The sequence below is a fragment of the Sphaeramia orbicularis genome, chromosome 12, assembly GCF_902148855.1.
Source record: "Sphaeramia orbicularis chromosome 12, fSphaOr1.1, whole genome shotgun sequence".
In the NCBI taxonomy this organism is placed as follows: Eukaryota; Metazoa; Chordata; class Actinopteri; order Kurtiformes; family Apogonidae; genus Sphaeramia; species Sphaeramia orbicularis.
Window position 1 is genome coordinate 20,854,116 of NC_043968.1, and position 17,322 is coordinate 20,871,437.

Below are 17,322 nucleotides of genomic sequence, written 5' to 3' on the forward strand. Positions count from 1 at the left end.
CTGAAAATTTCATCAAAATCTGTCCATAACTTTTTGAGTTATGTTGCACACTAACGGACAGACAAACAAACAGACAGACAAACAAACAAACAAACAAACAAACCCTGGCAAAAACATAACCTCCTTGGCGGAGGTAACAAAATATGGATTATTAGAACAAGTTATCCCTGCACCAAAACATATGATTGTGTTCATAATTTGTTCCCAGTTTCAGTCTGACTCAGTTAAAGTCATGTACCAAACAGCGCAACTTATGACATGAAATATTTGAATCCTGTTCTGAGTTTAAACATTTTTAAGAGCTTTCATCACTATGTTTTATTACATTCCTAGAGGTCTGTTTTATGTGCCGTTTATGCATCACAGTAGGATCTGAAAATAATTAGGTAATGATTTGGTATGCAGTCCCTGACTTTCTGAATGGTTTATACTAGGAGGAGAAAGAGGAGTGAACAAAACAATGTGGTCTGTCTTCTCAGAATATTCTCCAAATGGTGGATCAGAGGCTGAAGCAGCTTTTCCATTTGCTGCCCTTTCTTCATGTATGATTTAAAGAAGGACCTGAAACTGTCAGAATTTGTTACTTTATGGGAATTAAAGTCTAGTTTAAAGGAGCAAGAAGACAAAACACTTGCTCAATGTGATTGCTTCTAAATTTGAGCTAAAAGTGCTGTTGAACTTAATTACTCTTTTATTGTGTATAACAATTTACGGTACTTATTTATTTGTGATGTATGAAAGGTGTTTTTTTTGTCTTGCTGTATTGTTGTAACCTTTTCTATTCCGCTCTCTTGGCCAGGACACTCTTGGAAAAGGGATTTTTAATCTCAGTGAACATGTTATCTTTTTAAGTAAAGGATTCATAAAGTGAAATAACATTTTACCATTTAAGTACACAAATGCAAACCATGTTGGCTGTAGAGGAGATAATTTTTGTTCCTGCCTGAACATACCTGTCACAATTATGTCTTTACTGTATTTGTTATACTCAGGTGTGTTATGTTTTCGAGACAGCCTGTTCATTTCCTCTTACTAACACCTACTCTACAGTTTGCAATTACCTGAAAAATAACTTTGTCAGTCGTAAAAATACGAAATTAAGGTAAACCTACCCTTTAAGATTTATTGTATTTTTACGCCATGCCTATTAATGTCTTTCATTTGTTTATGTGTAACTGAGCCTTTTTGTGTTCAGTAATTAATACATGATAGGCATCTGTACAACTGCCAATCAGCATGTTCCAGTGTATTCACTGCATGTAGTAAACACGAGGCTTAATTCCTTGTGAAAGAGGATCGTGCTGTTTATCACTTGAGTGACCACTAAATTTATAGCGCAACAATGTGAAAAGAACCAATGGCTCAATCAGTAAAATGCCTCTGACCCTCTGTAGAAACCATTATCTGGTTCCACGCTGCCGCAGCATGAACCAGAACAAGTGTATCTATGGCAGGCAGGCATTTGTTGAAGCCACTGCTTCTTTCTGTGTTCTCTGTTGCCACAATTGACTTGTCATGTATTTTCCAGCTAATTAGCTCTTTTAAATCAGAGGTTATGTAAGGCTTGCATTGATAAGAACACAGCAGTAAATTGACTGTGTAATGCTGCCATTCATTCAGGGACAATGACCCCCTGTAGCAATAATCAGGATTAATTAAGGACTGTTAAGGGAGAGTCATGGCAGGGTAACATGCATGTTGGTTAGATAGCAGGGCTGTTCTTTTACAGCCTTGTGGTTGGTCAGATCTGAATGTGTCTGGGTTAAGGGGTTACATGGCACTAAAAAGAGGCGGGTGCATTTAAACAAAGGCCATTAGGAAAGCTTGGACAAAACAGTGTCTCCATTCAGTGTCAACTATGGACCTGACACACACTTGATGGAAAAATGAAGCCTATCAAGTATTTAGAGGGACACAGTACACAGAGTTTTTACATATTTGATCCCCCTTCAAATGACAGTTTTCATCTTGTGTTGCCTCAACCTCTTCCTCAACAAACCACAAATTGTCAGATTTTTAAAGCCAGAGTTTGCATCATAAGATGTGGTATAAGGAAAAATTACAGTTCATAAAAAAACCTTGAATTTCTTTCTTTCTTTTTAGTTTTCTGCAGGTGTAGTACATGCACACATATTGCAGCTTACTGCTTGTTGAAGTCTCTGTGGTGCGGTCAAAGCAATTTAGATGAGATTTTTGCCACACAGACATGTAATCAGTGTTTCTTCATGTCTCTTCATGCATGCATGTAGACCTTACAGATGTTACAACCTGCTCTTTTAATCCAGATGCTTGTGTACATCATGTACTCATGTGGAAAGGTCCAAGGGTCACCAAAAACACCATAACTCATCTTCTGGGGGCTAAACAAAACATTATTGTAATCTAAATTGGTTGATTTAAGTGCTGTTATGACAAGCAAGGTGTGTTTCTGTGCTCATAACAGTTGACAGACACAACACAGAAGTAGATTGTTTATGTAGAATGGCTGCCCTTGGAAAGGAACTGAGATAGATTTTATTTGGAGAAGTTTCGGTCATGTGTCCTGATGCACTTAGCTCCTTGTTTTATGAGTGTCCTCTTTCCGAAAAATATTTACAGAAGAGGGTATAAGAGCAAAGTTACCATGACCCACAGAGTCACAATATTCTTTTTTTTTTTTTTATGAGAAATACATCAGGATGAGAAAATAACAGCTCAGATGGCTTTAGTGAATGTTCTTTTGTACCACTCAGACTAAAATCACAGTTTCCAGAGGCATTTCTACTTAAATTAAAAATGCTGGCTCAGAATCTTTTTTTTTTTGTGGACACTAGATTGTCTATAGTGTGACGTTTCTATGTCTTATCTAGAACAGTAGTTGTTGACTGGTAGTAACTAATAGAGATCCTAAATGACGAATGAAGACTAAACATGTTCATGATTGTGTCGGTGACAATGAAGAGAGAGATGGGAAGGAACAACACCATTTTTATGCCACTGTTTTGTTGAAGGTATCAGCTCACCTGAGCTTGACTTGGTTTCAGTAAAAGCACATTTCTTCTGCAGTTTTTTATTATCTCCTCAGCATGGCATGTCGTCATAGTGGTGCAACATAAGCATATTGTGATGTCATTAACCATTCTAAGTTTTCATTTTCAAAATAGTTACTGTGTCACGAAACATAGCTTTAAGATTTTTTCATGATACAGTTGTTTATATTTCAAATCTGTGGTTAAAGAAAATTCGCAGGCTTTGTCATGATATGATGATGAAAATGTGTATTGAAGGATTAATGACTCAACCATTCTGGATCTGTGATCTGAATGGTTTCATGTCAGGCTTTAGTATCACACCAGCTCGCTTAGATCTTCAGTGAAGGGCGATACTAAAAATAATACCTGATCCATCACATAATAAAGTACTTTGTATCAATTTACAAACTGCCTATCAAGATGAAGGCATCTGAGACACAGGCCTTAAAATTATGTAATGTTATGTTCCTTTTACAGTTGTTATTGAGGCCTCTTGCAGTCATATAAAGGAAAGAAAGACTATGAAAGATGATGACATTAAATATGGACAATCCTTAGAGGCAGCTGTTTGAAGTTAGTAATGGCTGAACAACAAACTTAGTGGACCATTAAAAAACTCACAGTAAATGCTGTTGTTATCTTTGTTTCTTTTTATCTTTCCATTTGAAGTTTTGTGCACAAATTTAACCATCATCGCGTATATACTGAAACCATGGCAACAAAGATCAAATTACTTTCTTACTTTAGCCTAAACCTAACAAAATCTTGGCCACTGACCTTTTTACCTCTATCAATGATAGTTTGGGCTCACAAACTCTTTGCAAATATGTGATGAAAGTGATATATGCTGTCTTTCAGGCATGAAGAAAAGTTGTAAGATGCTGAGTTCCACAGTCAAAGGATGAAAAAAAGTAATCCCCCACATTACTATCACTATGCTTCAGTGTTTTCTTCCTATGCAGGGCTTTGTAGGGGTTTCTGTCACTTCCTTATTCTTCCAATTTTCTTCCATATACAGTTCTCCTCCACTCTAATTTCTTACCATGAGTTGTACAGAGAATATAGAGGTTCACCAAGATGTCCCTGTCTGTCAACCTCTATCCATTATTCTTTGGGTTTTGAACAATCTCTGAGCAGGGTTTCATGATTACTTGTGGCTCCTCCAGTGTTTTGCTATTAAAATCCACTCTCCCTAACCAAGTAGAGGTCCCTCTGCAACTGCTGACAACTATCAGACAGGATCCGAGGGCCCTCTCCAGGGAGCTGGGAGCTCGGCTGCTGTGGCCCTCTCATGTGAGCACAGAAAGAACTTGTCTCTGTTAATTGTGGGCCGTTCTGTGTGACAGGTAATGGGGCTGGGGGATGAAGCAGGGGGGATATCGGGCCCTGCTCTGCTACAGGCTCCACTCTCGTCCATACTGTCTATACAGGCTGGCGGCTTAATTCACTGACCATTAGCCGGGAGATTTGTTATTGCTCACTTTTAAAGGCACTGACAGAAGGCATTTCAGCCACCAGACGGGTCTTCCGCAGGGAATTACAATGAAGGATTTGGCTTCTGCTGTGCTGCTTTCTCTGTTCCTGAATCTTTCCTGTCTGGCTCAAGTCTGGGAAGTCACTGCATCCGCTCACTCACCTCATCATTCAAAACATCATCTTCAATTCTACTTCATAGCTGGTGTGTGTTGGCTGGCCCGGACACGTACACGGGGATCAGGAGGGTGGAAATTGGCTGAGGGGATTCCCAGTCATGGAGCAAAGTGGCTCCTGATTTGTCAATCACTTTTCAATTAGCAAATGAGCTATACCACCAAGGTAGCTCCTGGTCAAAATGACTTCAATCAAAGCCTGTAAGAGCTGAGGTAGGGCAGAGGAAAGCTGAGCCAGCAGCTCTTAAGGATTGGAATTATCCACTTCTTCACGTAAAGCAATAAAATTAACTGAATATAATATAATTACCATTATGCAATTGATCAAATGGTCCAATTTTCAAAGCAGGGCCACCCAAAGGCCAGTAACTTACATTAACCTGACAAGGAGAAGAAAGTAGAAAGATAAAACAGGGACAGCACAGAGAAGGCTGGATGTAAAATGAGTCCAGGTGTAAAATATTATGTGCAAGAACAAAATATATATTGTTTTACTCAGACTATTTGATCATTTCAATAATGGTATTCATGCCATTGATTTAGCTGGTTTTGAGTACTGTCACACAATCCTGCTGAATCAATACATAGTAATAATCAATACATTACATAATACATAATAATCAATATATCGAATACACTAGTTCATGCATACCTGAAAGATGTGTGAACAATTGTAACATGTATATTTACGTTCATGTATATTATCCAGTAAGGTTTGATTTTGTAAAAGTTTTTGAATTCTTTACTTATTTGAATTTTCATCTAAAGTAAATCTTCCACTGATGTTTTTAGCTTTATTGTCTTTACCTTTAGCAGTTTCAACAATAGCAGGAGGTTAATAAGATGTTACATTACATGAGTTACATTAAAAGTTGTTTTTTTGGGGGGGGGGGCGGGAGGGAGTTGTGTCATTGCCAGGTAAACCATCAAAGCACCAGAAATTATTGATTCTCACTAATCTGGTTGATACAGCGATGTGGCTTTGATCGAACCCAGTCATGACTCCTCAATCATGCAGACGGAAGTTTGATCTCCTCCTCAGGTAGGAATGGTAAATGAAGTGATCTGTTTTTTTTCCTCCTCTGTCAGCAGCTTTGACCTTCCTTTCCCGTGTGACAATACGCTGCTGAAGGACATCCTGATCGGCTGACACTGCACTTCCGTCTGCCGTCACCGTGCTGATCGTTGCCAAGGTGTGAGAGGTCTGGTTGCAGTGTAGGCACTTGATGAAGCAGAGGAATCGATGGAGCGGGGAATGATGAAGAAATGAGACACAGAGACAGACAGGCTGCAAAAATGAGTGTGTCACATTTTGTGGGGCATGAAACTTAAATAAAAATAAAATGCTAAGAGAGTAGGGGGCTGGGAAAAAGAGGTAATCAATAACTTAGATGAAACACTCTGCACCCATGGTAACCACATTCATGCATCTAAACCCAGGTAACTTAATTATTGTGATGTTTAAAAAGAATGCAAATGAAATTATCTAATCAGTGCTCTTAATTAAAATTCCTTAATGAAGTTATTATAGAGTGAACTGTCCAGGTTATGCACAGAAATATGCTTTTCTTTTCTTAATTCTTCTTCATATTAAAGTGTTTCACCTGTTATTCAGCAAAATCCAGAGCAGCAACTCTTCTTTTAAAGGAGTCATAACAAGAATCCCCAGACAGGGAAATGATTGATGAATGTATGGAATCCTAAACTGCTCTTTGGTTGGTCGCCAGACAAGCAGGGTTTATTTGTCTTCATATTGGGCGAGCCCATGTTTATGTTCAGCCTCTGGAGAAACCACATGTCCTGAGAAATGACCCAACCCACCAGAAAGACTCCACATATGAAGTTATGGAGGGCGGCTCATCTAAAAACACTTGGCGCTGCTGTTCCTGGGATCATTGTTAGGGATTGTGCTGTAATACTAAATGGGGATGGCTACTACGTGATAGTATTGAATTACTATCAGTCCAGACAGTCAGCCCCTTACTCAGTCTGTATGTTTAATCCTCCTGAAGAGCAATGAAATTAAATTGTGTGTTGTTTTTGTGCAGTTCAACGCTTTGTATAGCGTATTGATTTCTTTTGCATGTAGCCACACAGGTACCAAACCGGTCATTCATAACATAGACAATGACTACTGGTTTGAAGTGCTAAAGGAACATCTGTCTGTTTTCATTAACCCATTCAATCCAGCCTCGTTATTATGCAGACTTTGTCAGCCTATACAGTACCGTCTTCTACCATTATTCCCATTGCTGTTTCACTGTCAATATATGATGCTTAGATATTGCTTGACTGCAATATGTAAATACAGGTCATAACAGTCTCTTTGCACTTACAACATCTGGACTTGCTTTGAACAGATGGACAATTTCTGCATGTTTAATCTGTCAGAAGTTGCATACAAATGTGTCAGTTTAGTTGCCAAATTATGTAATTTCTGTCATTTCTTGACCACCACTCCCTTTGGCTTGTACACTCTGTAAAAAGAGGATGTTTGTTTAGCTTGTGTCTAGATCTGCTGTCAATCAAACATGTCTCAAGTTATTCAATGTTGGGACAACAGAAATCAAAACTTTAGCTGTCTTAAACTGTGAAGTAAATTACATGGAACCACTGTGTTTAGATGAATTTATGATCCCATGTTGATCTTCCATATATAGACATCACTCTTGAAGGCTAATAAAAAAAACAGCTAATTTCTTTTATGTAAAAGTCATTTGTGTCCAACCCAAAACTGCTCTTTGACAGTATTGCTGATTGCTGCTTGGTTGATGCAGGTTCATATTTTATGAATATATCGACACTGACGAGCGCAGGTGAAAACCTGAAGAACAGTAGATGGCAATAGAAGAATTAGGGAATCTCCTGCAGTCTGCAGCAGGCCCACTATTTCCAGGCAAATTGATTTATTTCACATTATTAATGAACTTTGCTGCAGTTCCACTTGTCAGGCTTGGCCTGTGAGGGTCAATAACGAGAGGAAACTTGATGTTAGTGGATCCAGCTTAAGTGATTCTGTCGTCCTAACGATTCAATATATCAGGACAAATGTCAGCTGCTTTTAATATGTTGATTCCCTGGGCCTGATCTGCATAAGCACTGCATTTGCCAGGGTGCAGGTCTCTGCTGGGAGGGAGACATGTAATGACAAGCTGTGATTTCTGTGGCTTTCAGTAAATATTTAATGTAAAGGCAAACTCATACTAGTAGGATGATGCAAAGGGAAAACCCAACTGACTGTGCTGCTAAATAATCCAACACTGGAGACCTTTAGCTGTATATCAATAAGGACAATAGGACAATTTTATAAAACATGCAAAACAATGATGTCTATGTAATTAATTTATTCTAGGATTACTGTGTCTGAGGGATTACATGGTGGACAGTGATGTGTGAGAGGCAGGGAGGGTGGGGGAGGCGTGTAAACACTTAAGGTGACTAAACTGCTGGCTCTAGTTTTCTGGCTCGTTGCAGAAATCAGTGCAATGGATCGGATGGGAGAGATTTAGTTGCAGGTGGCAGAGGTCGGTGGATTGTGTATTCTGTGCAGTCAATAATAAAGTTAGGACTTATGCCCACAGAAAGTTAATGAGCAATCACAAGGACCTTGGAAAGTCATTTGCATCTGGGCACGGTCTTTTCACTTTGGCTGGGAGAGGGCCACAGGGACACGGAGAAATGGTGATACTGCAAAGCAGGAGAGTTACTGTGAGCCATTCTGCTGTGTGGAACGAAGGGTGCACTCACATAACAGATTACATTAGCAGTTAAATTGTACCAGATTTACAAACTCCATTTATGCTCCATGAATCCTAAGTGAAACGCATTTCATACAGCGTTTATATTTTTGATCTGTTATTTAGTGTTTATTTAGACACATACAAGGAAAACAACAGTTTAATGAAAGTCATGCATATATTGAATCAAAATTTCTTTGTACATTTTTACCACAGGTATGTTTATCAGATATCAAATACATAAATGTGTTGTATATCATGGGTTTTGATGAAGTCAGATCAGATCAGATGTTTGGATGCCTAACAATTATTTGGCATGACTAATGAAAAGTTTGCTTATCCTAATGTAAAGTTACTGTATTATATGTATTACGCTCACCTGAATAATCTTAAATTGAAATAAATTAAATTGTTTTTAAGAGCCCAAATATTGGACATAAAGTCAGAACAAAACATTTTATAAAATCTCCTGACTGCTTGTATTTTGAATGTGATGAAAAAGCTCTGAATCACAAAAGTCAAAATAGAAAAGTATTTTCTAAGTTATAATTGTACAATTGTGTAAAGCTGATCATTTACTTGCAGGCAGCTACCCGATTAAAATGATAATTGAGGCTGTGGTTACAGATTTCAGCTGCAGTGCCATTTTTTCTTGCCCCGCCCATCCATTCCACTTCACCTGGAGATAAGTTATATTATTACACATAAAGACACCTTTTATTCTTTTTTACTGTGACTTCAGAGCAATACTTTTTGACATAATAGTGCCAACTTTTTCTTAATGAACAACTTACCCATACTGAATTTGCTCTTGTTAAATTCAGTAGTAAAACTAAGGTAAAGCTGATGATTAGATAAGGTCCAAAATGTGTTATCAAAATGTAAACAAAGACACTGTGTCATTTGAAAAGTAGAAAACATGACTCAGTCTTTTACCTTAATGGTGGAGCAGTGGTTTCGGTGGTTTATCCAGCACTATGAATCCATCTTCACTCTCTGCTGTTGTCTTTGTGCTGCCATTAGAGCGGGCGCTGAGGCAAAACCGCATTCAGGAACAGTGGAGCTGGAGCAGTCAATCCGAATATTCAGCACGCCTTTGAAGGCAGCAGCAGCCGCCGTGCATGCATGGAGGATTTACTTTATCATGGGGTCGCGCTCGGCCACACCACACTGGCCATGTAATCACCTCCTCTGCTTTCACATCCACTGCCATGAGGCTGTAATCTGTCCAGTTCACCGTGAGGCAGGATGCTGCCCCCTCTTCTTCTCCCGGGGGCCCACTGGCCTGTGTGGCCCTTCTAGCCTCCACACAGAGGCGCCTCAAGGATAACAGGTGATCTGTTGTAAATAAGAACAAACCAGTCAGATTCACACATGGTGTACCAGTATATTCCCATATGTGCACATGGAAATGGTCATAAATTGTAATGTAGCATGGGTGCATTCATCGTAAGTCACTGATGCCACAGAGCGTCAGGACAGGGCAGCGAAAACACATGTTCCTACAGAGACACCCACTCTGATTTCAAAGCAATACAGACAAATCTCCACCTCATCTGTTTTTCCACATCATTTGATTTACTGCCGTCCACAAATCTCACTCTTTACAGGATAAATCACATTTATTATAACATTTAACCAAATAAATAGCTGAATCTTGACACTGATACAAAATAACACACACAAATAAATCATTGGTTATAAATGTATCAAATATCCAAAGTGTCCCATCTATTTTTCCATTGTGCAAGTGGCTCTTGGCTGCTTCCAAAGCCGTCTGAGGTGCAGAATTGAGGCATATAGTTAAAGTAGGCAGTGGGGGAAAAATACATTTCATTACTTTGCTTTGCAGCATTTTTTCCACGTCATTACAAAGCAGTAATGGGCGATCACAGGGAGAAACAGATTGCTCTGCTACTCACATCCAACAGGCCTCATTTTAATGTGCCACCATTATGCGAGTCACTGCTTTGTTACAGTCAAGTATGAGCGCCTTTCTCCCTCCTCCCTGCTTTTCATGTATCTGTATAGAGAGAGTAGATGCTACACTGTTCTGACAAGAGACAAATGTTTCATTCAAATGTTGCTTTCGCATATTGTGGAGGAAGTAATGAATTCCTGTGCGGCGGCAGGCCCCGGTTCACCATGTCAAGCCTGAGCAAGGTGGAGGCACGGCTCCACAACAGCAAAATTAAATTTAATGTTCCATTCGCCGCGGGAAAGGTGCATAAATCAAGGCTTTTGATTTGCATGGACTGTGGCGAGCAACCTCATCCCATGCAAAAATAAACCAGGACAGAATATGATGTCACGGAAAAAACAATGTAATCTCAGACTCCTAATAAAAGCAAGCAATAGGCGGGGCCATTTAATTCAGACTGGTATTATGTTGCTCTGATGTCAAGTATATTATTAAAAACCAGGCCCCTCTCTCCTGTTTCATTTAAGAAAAGAGGAAGCCATTTAAAAGTTTGATATTGTTTTGCTAAACAAAAATATAAGGTTTAAATCTATGGCATCCACCACAACACCTATAAATGTGTGCCACTTTATACACATCCAAATGCGTCCATTTTAATAAATCTAATACATAGGAATAAAATGCTAAACAGATCATCTTAAAACTCCCTCTACCTTTTATTATATCACCTGTTAACATTTCAATAAGTCCTACAAGAGCAAGTTAAAGCCTGGTCCGAGTTAAATAAAGACTTATGAAGATAATATTGCGGCTACCATTTCAGAAACGTGATTTGACACAGTACTGTCTTTCTGCCAACAGACACATTTCTTACCATAAAAAATGAAGTTATATGGCAGGAAGGACAGATAGCTTTAGACCATCCTTGTAACTGGTCCATGTTAACACTGATCTGCTTTTTTTGGGAAATTATCTGCTTCAGAAATAAGATGTGCTAAATCTTACATTCTTAATATGAATATAAATATGAATCAGAAGACAAATGACAGAACTGCTAGATGGCTAATGTTGTCAAGATATATGATGAAGTTTCAATAGCCTACATATACTGTACGCATAATATGTTTAAATACATTTGTGAAATAGATTTATAAATCTCGGATTAGAAGAAATATGGAAATTGAATATATTCTGGTGTACAGACTGTGTTTTGAACTAGAACTGGTAGACAATCTTTTAGAGTAACATCAATTTCACATTTTGACACAATATGCTGTCTTGAAAAAGCAAAGTTTCGCTACTTTTATTGTTGAAGAATTTTGTTTTCCAACAAATTTGAAACTACACAAAATGAGAAGTCAGTCAACACATCTAAAACTATGCAGTGTGAGAAAAGATTAACACTACTCATTGGGTATGAAGCTAATTTCAAGGTGTGGTTCACCTAGGCTAATCTAAGTTAGCCTACTTTAGCTTAGCATAACATGAAGACTGAAAGCAGGAAGAAACATCGCACCAAACTCTAAATGTGTCTTTCAATAAAAATTAAAATTATGTGAAATGGGAACAATCAGTCAACCTGTCTTAAACTGAATGATAAGAACAGACAGCTAAATGGGTATAAAGCTAGCTTTAGGAAGTTGTGCACCTAGCATGGCATAGTATAGCCTAATTTTGCTTAGTAAAAAGACTGAAAGCAGAAAAAGGAGGAAGTAACTCACCAGACTTAAAATGTGTCTCCCAACTAGGGATGGGAATCGATAAGAATTTAACTATTCCGATTCCATTATCAATTTTGCTTATTGATCCGATTCCTTATCCATTCTCACTGGGTGAGGGAATGAAAGAGTACAAATGGGTGTGTTTGCATTACCTGTCTTTCATATTTACATCTGCACAGAAAATACAACATATACCATATACACTATGTACAAATAATAATAATAATAATAGATAAGGCTGGGCCTGGTTTGGGGAGGGGGGGCATACAGTGAAAGTGAAACTAAAGACACTTTACTAATTCCTCTATTGCCGCATTTCCACTTCATGGAACCGGTTCGACTCGGCTCGTCTCCCGTTATTGTGCACCTCATTTCCTTTCCCTACCTTCGGAAACTTGTATTTGAGGGGGTACAATGTTTGTTGCCCACACCGGAACCGGAACTGGGCCCGGATTACGGCCTGGTGTTCACTCTGCTGCTACATTCACAAGCGCCACTAGGTAGCGAATCAAATGAATCACATGCTGTAGACAAATGTTTGAGCAGATTGGAGGGATTCCACCCTTTTGAAGACATGAAAGCTTTGCAAGTGTTACAAGTGGACCTGGTGTCATCTTTTTGGATCGTTTCTGCCTCAGCGCCATGTTGGCTACGTTCTACCAAAATAGTGAGGCGTATGTGTGACGTCATCACGCATGCGCAACGATGGCGGAATCGATAAGCAGAATCGTTAAGCAGGCAGGCAAACGATTCCAAAGAATCGAGCTACTGGGATCCGGTTCTCAAAAAGAACCGGTTCTCGATTCCCTTCCCTACTCCCAACACGTCAAAAACTCATGAACACATATTATTTTGGCTTACCCATAGTTAAACTTTATGTGTATGATCTTAGGTTTAGGTTTATCCACACAGCATGTCTGTCTGTCTGTCAGTGACTTTAGAAAACTAAAGTTAGAAGATAAAGACTTTTTCAGAACATGTAAATAAAACTCTAGATTAGGAATGTCAAACTCATTTTAGTTCAGGGGCCACATTCAGCCGAATTTGATCTCCAGTGGGCAAAACCATTAAAATAGCATAATAGCCTTTAAATAATGACAGCTCTGAGTTATTTTTCTTTGTTTTATTGCAATTAAAAACAAAATTATGAAAATATTTACATTTACAAACTATCCAAGCAAAAAAAAAAAAAAAGATGTAAATAGCCTGAAAAAACTAAAATTTCTAAAGAAAATTAAGAGCAATTTTAACAATATTATCCCTCAACTTATCATTTATACATGTACACACATTACACACAATGTTACACAAACATTTGGTAACAGGCATAATATGATTAATATTTTTAAGTTTGGAATTTGGAACTAAACTATGAACAATTTCAACAATATTCAGTGTCAGCTTGTTATTAACACAACTTACAGATCAGAGTGGATCTACAAATGCAGAAAACATTTAGTAACAGGAAGAATATTGTCAACATTACATTTAATTTTCATTTTGTCCATATTTTGTTGTTAAAGGGTTATTATGCTATTATTTTACTTTCAATCATATTAGTCTGTATGTGGCCCCTGAACTAAAATGAGTTCAACATGCTTGATTGTTAGTATCAGTGTAATTTTTACACTTTGCAAATTCCTGCCACGGGCCAGATTGGAACCTTCGGAGGGCCGGTTTTGGCCTGCAGCCCACATGTTTGGCACCTTTGCGTTACATTGTTTGGTCTCTACAGATACTGTTCTTGTTGAAGTATGTTCCCCCCATATTACAGAACTGCAACAACTGCTAAAGTGAAAAAATATAACATAGTCTCAAGAGTTATCTGGTTTTCCTTCATATTATGATCATTACTTCTAGAGAAAAGCTGCACGCACACTATGTACTCATACAGCTCAATTAAATAATTAGTATAATAATGCCAATAAAAACCACCGTGGACTGTTATGAAGATCCCAGTCTATCCATACTACACATTTAATTAGAGTTAAATGGACCTATTGTTTATTATGGATAGGTCTGAATAGTAAATTACTGCAGATATGTGCTTAGTTAAAGTGGACAATTGTGCTAATAGCTCTGAATAGCATGTGGTTCATTTTTTTCCCTCTGGGGGTTGAAGAAGAGGCACAAGTACACAATAAAATGCTATTACTGTCAGTTATGCCAAATGGCTGCTGCTTAAGAGTGAACTTAACTGCAACTTTAATTTCAATATTTTTCTTTCAAATTCCACTGCGTGCTCAGTTTGAGTGTATTGAAATAATTATCTTATTATCAGAATGTTACCATCAATTGCTTTTGTATTTTTTAAAATTAATTTAGCAGAAATGCATTAAAATAATACAATAACTTCCTGTCACATCCTCTGTAACAGCAACTCAATAAATGCAAACACACACACATACACACTCACAAACACACAATAAAGTTCAGTGATTATCAGCCTTATCTTCGATGTTTCCATTCCCAATAAGCTAATGCTAAATAGTTTTACATTCCCTCAAGAAATTACACACCACACACACAAACACACAGCGGTCTGAAGCCCCATTAGGAATCGGCATTGATCAATACCCAGTGAATTAGAGTGCTACTGATCTGATTAACTCCCCATTATTTTCTACCAGCCCTTATTTAGGATGCATGATGAGAAAATATCCTGCTTTCTTTTTCTGTACCCACCCTAAATGAAACACACCCATGGCTGCACTGACTTTGAGTTCAATTCATCTTCAGTGAATGCGAGCTAATCTCTCACACCCAGTTAAAGATTTCCTTCTTCTTTACTGCTATTTGAAGTGTCCTCTAACAATAACCATAGCTGTGCATAGCTGCAGTCAAAACTCTGACAAAGTGCCCACTCTGTGCTGCCCTTTACATCCCTTGCTGTGCACAGCACATCTGTCCCATCCCTGATACCTGAACCCTGCTCCCTTGAGAGGATGCTGGGGCAAATGCAGGCTATTGAAATGAAATGGATCTACTCTAAATCTGTTTTTCTTCTTCCGTTGTTCTAATAGTGCAGAGTAAGAAGGGAAAAAGAGGAGAGGAGACGAGGGGAGAAGCCAAGTCCTCCCAAGGCATGATGGGATTAGTGCTCGGGGCTATAGAGCGATTGCTGCAGCCCTGGATGGAGAGATTCAGGTGTAGCAGCTCACCCCTGTAGTTAAAGAGATTATCAACAATGAAGATAATCTAAAGAAAAGTTACTCCACTCTACAGCCATGATGAAAAGTCTGCGCATTTTTCAAACAAATTCCCAGAAAAGGCTTTTTATTGTATAAGTGTGCTGCAGCCGGGCAGGCTGTACAGGTGGCCATGTGTTCACCCTGTGATCCCCAGAAGCACCACTCGCCTCCACAAACTTAATAAAATAGACAGAAGGGATGATAGGCTTTTATATTAAAAGCCATATATTCTGATTAATTCTTCTATTTTTGAATTGGCATCCACGGCTTAAGAAAAAGAGGGAGGCACTGACCGTGTTCCTCACATTGCACAGAATAAGACACAGGAAACCTAACCAATAAAGGGCCATGTACAAAATGTTTCGAGTCACTGATGGTTAAAATTACAAAAAATACATTTAGCCTTTGTGTTCAAATATGGTCAATATGCTAGTTTCTATTCATTTATATCATTTATATTTCACATAAAATCCACTGGAATACGCTGCCAAATTGACAATAGGATTCATGGAGTAGATTTGTATTTATGAAAAAGCAAGTTTTCCAAAGCAGATTTTGTGTATGATAAAGTTTGGGAAACATGCCTAAATGTATTTTCTGCTAAGGTATAGGGCTTGTCAAATACACCACTTGTTTTAGGAAAATCCTAGTAACTAATAAAGAGTAAGACTATTATCTGCTTGGTATGTATTTATCAACCAATGCATCTATGATAACCTCTGGTTTTGTTTGGTTAAATGAATATCATGATGCTGGTTGCATTTGCATAAAACCTGTGGACATTATTACGGGTAAAGATGCATAGAATGATCCACAATTGCCTGTTTCCTTAAATATTCAATACTTTACAAAGAAAATGTTGTTTTAAAGTCACATTATACCATCCACGGAAGAATAAACCTTCCTGTTTTAGAAGTAATGTCATGCAAGATTAAGAAAATCATGCATGACATTTACCACAAATGACCTAAAACCAACAGTAATAATATTGTTTTATCAAGGGTTTCTGTTTTTAGAATCTGATAGTTGTATTTCATACCTATATCAGACTTCTGTGAATTAAACCATCAACAATTTGACAAAAGAGATGTGTAGCCTCAGATACTTCAGATGACAGGAAAAGAAATGATGAAGCAGAGAGATATCAGGGATTATTGCTTTTTTGTTGTTGTTTGTTTTGTTAAAATAACATTAAAATGAGCATGGGCTGATGTCAAGCATCAGAAAGAAATCAATGATAATTAGTTGTTTCATTTAAAAGAAATTGTGTGAAACTTGTGGGAATTGACTTTTTGGATGGTAAATTAATTGTTGGTTAGTTTTGTTTGAGTCACAAGGGAAATGAGCAGAAATTGGAAATTCTGTTCAAGTTAAAAATATATTTATCTATTTAAAAGAGCTTTTCTTCAAAGTGGGAAAAAAAAACAAAAAAAAATCCTTCAAAATAAACTGCATTGAGTAAACTGGCTGATGGCAAACTTTTTAAAACTAAAATGATATGATCCTGTAAATTCACCAAGAGGAAAAGTAATTACCTCAAAAAGAGTGATAAATACTAAAAGCTCAGCCATAGCCTTAACAACTTCTAAACCTGGGATGTATTTCATTTTGAGCTCCAATGAAAAAATCAAAACCACACCCTTGCTTTGTGTCCACATAAAGTCTCCAGCTGCTTCTCTGATTTTTAGTTTTGCACATTTAATGGCAAATTTCAGGATGAACGGTAATCAAAGTGGCTCATTTAGATTGCAGTGTTTATGGATCAGAGGAGAACTGTGTTTTTGGGTCACTTTTATGAGGGATGTTGCGAAGGCGGCAACTTTTGAGCATCATGAAAAGAGGGAACCATCTGCGATATTCCCTGTGCTGGAAAAAATAACTGTTAATGGCCATATGCCTCCACACAAGCAGAGCTGTTAGTGTGGACACTACTGTATAAGGCATGTGGGTGGAAAGGAGATGGTAAGCATGTAAAGTTGTTTATACAACAAGCATTTAAAAAAGATAGTTTGGAGTTTGGTGCAAGTCCAAGTTCTTGGTGCAGGTTTTTCTGAGTCTTGTGGAGACAGGGGTGTTGAATGAGGGGGGTGAT

General features: G+C 38.0%; 1 long non-coding RNA gene across 1 annotated transcript in view; it reads right to left on the minus strand.

The window, feature by feature from the left end:
• Positions 1 to 5,566: 5,566 nt before the first annotated feature.
• The window catches only part of LOC115429176 (uncharacterized), a 63,363-nt gene continuing 51,607 nt past the window's right edge, over positions 5,567 to 17,322 (minus strand). Inside the window, exons 3-4 of the long non-coding RNA XR_003936735.1 lie at positions 9,334 to 9,735; positions 5,567 to 5,882 (exon numbers count right to left, since the gene is read on the minus strand). This is a non-coding gene — a long non-coding RNA (uncharacterized LOC115429176). The remainder of the gene's footprint in view (positions 5,883 to 9,333; positions 9,736 to 17,322) is intronic.